Below are 2,259 nucleotides of genomic sequence, written 5' to 3' on the forward strand. Positions count from 1 at the left end.
GGGAAAAAGTTTGCCAACCCTGCTTTAAAGCGTGGATCGTTTTTACATTTTGCTATTGTAAAATCCATCTGTGGTGGAAACAGCAGTGGACAGGGGCTAACGTGTTTGGCCACTTGACCTTTCTTTACTGTTTTTCAAACAGAAACTGAAAAAGGTATTAAAGCCGGTTGTCAGGGCAATGCTTTCTTGCATCTCTGCAAGAAAAATCCTAACTACAAGAGGCCCTGCAGTGAAGCCATTTCTTGCCCTAAAAAATGCCTCAAGCACAACAGGAAACAAGTCAAGAAGAAAACACTGTTAAGGTCTGCTTTTATACTTTGTAGGCAATTGCAAATTACTGACTTGGGCAATAAATAGTGGTTTATTTGTGTACACACACACACACACACACACAAACACACAGCACTGCTTCCTTGGTATGAGCTGGCCACTTGCCTTCTGTAAGGACATATCCCATTAGGATGTCAACCAGGAGCATCTTGTGTGATGCTCATAAGTATTTGTTTATGTATGTTTTATTGGTCATCTTAAAATTGTGTTTCATATTCATTTCTAATAATGTCTAGTTTGAGAAATCTCATTAAACATACAAAATCTGAATAAGGCTAGCAATTTTTGTAATTGGATATATAGATATACATATGTAAACATACATGAAAATATAAATATGAATACAGATGTGGATACAGGTATAGAGATGCATGTATATGTATATATCTTTCTGAATCTTGCTTGTTATGTTTTTCTTTTTCCTCTTTGATATGGATTTTTCCATGAGCCTTATGCCGCTTTGAATTTGTATGATTATTCCAAATGAGGGGAAATCCATCCAGATCAGCTAGGTGTTTGCTCGTAAATCTGGTGCATTCATTCCCTTTATTTATTAACACTTATTGGTTTCTGATAGTATCCTTTGATTAGACATTAAGCTCAACAGCTGGTTGAAGCAAATTTTCATGGATAGTTCTGAGATCCAAATGATGTGCTAAGGGCACAGGCTACGTGGGCAGCTCCTCCCCTCTCCTCTGTTTTTCTTGTTCAAAAGCCTCAGAGCTGGGACTATTTCTCTACTTAACTTTTTTGCTTGACCAGGAGCACAGTGTCTCCTCTGGCCAACTGCCGCCACAGCATGTAAGAGAATCGCCATCCTAGAACTGCTTGCAGTGACTGAGGGCGACATCAAGGATGAGCTGCCCCAAAGGAGCTCCGCACTCGTGTTACCCATCAGCGGTGCTGAGGAATTTCAGTACTCCTCTTCCACCTGCCTTCTGCTTTGCCGTTTGCCTGTCTAGACTGAAAACGGTACCAAGATCCTCAGAGAGTCTCCTCTATTTAGTTCCTCATAAGTTGGAGGTATAAATGAGTCCCTGGTTAACATTATCCCTCTACTAGCTCTCTTACATATAGGGAAAAGGCTTGATGTTTTGTCACATACAATACATCCAGTGATAATATAAAAATTTGCCTTTACATATAAATGAAGTTGAATGGGAATGGGGCAGGGAGGCATCTTATTAAAGGCTTTGTTTATATTTTCCTTCTACAGTACAGATTTTAATTGGGAAACTTTCTCCTATACCTGTCATGTAAACCCAATAATTTTGAAACCATCGTCTAAAATAGGAGCACAAAATTAAACACTCACAATTTAAATTTTGCTAAAGGAAATGCAATAACTAAAAAAAAAAAAAAAACAAGAAGAAGAAAATAGTCCTTTAGAGACTTTCTCTAATTTCTACTGGTAATGTATGGTGGTCTCTCTTTTGAATATCAGTTTGTGGGTTAATAGTTTGAATATATGGAGGACTGGGAAAAATAAATAGAAAATGTATTTTCTTGTGATTCAGCATTACCACTAGGTATATTAACAGTTCACATTTTTATTTTGCATTCTCTTAATTTCTTCGTGTGACAAGTAACTCATGCATGCTCTTTTATATTGATTTTAGTAAACTGTGAATAAAGTATGGTATAAACATTTCAATTGTCATAATCTCAATATTCAGATGTATGTGCTTAGACATAATCTTTATTTTTCATGTAGTGGAGGATTGGTGACGCAGATGAGCACTTATTTATAAATGCAAACATCCACACACATACATATGCACGCTCCTTAGCAAATGGTGATATTCACTCCCGCAAGATGTATGTCTGAAAACTGGGTAGAAGCCTACTTTCTGGTGTTTAGGTAAAATTTAATAACTATAATAGGAAAACAATTTGAATTCCATTTCTTAAGCATTTGCTATGAGCCAA

The sequence above is a fragment of the Propithecus coquereli genome, unplaced genomic scaffold (assembly GCF_000956105.1).
Source record: "Propithecus coquereli isolate 6110/MARCELLA unplaced genomic scaffold, Pcoq_1.0 Scaffold109, whole genome shotgun sequence".
Classification (NCBI taxonomy): domain Eukaryota; kingdom Metazoa; phylum Chordata; class Mammalia; order Primates; family Indriidae; genus Propithecus; species Propithecus coquereli.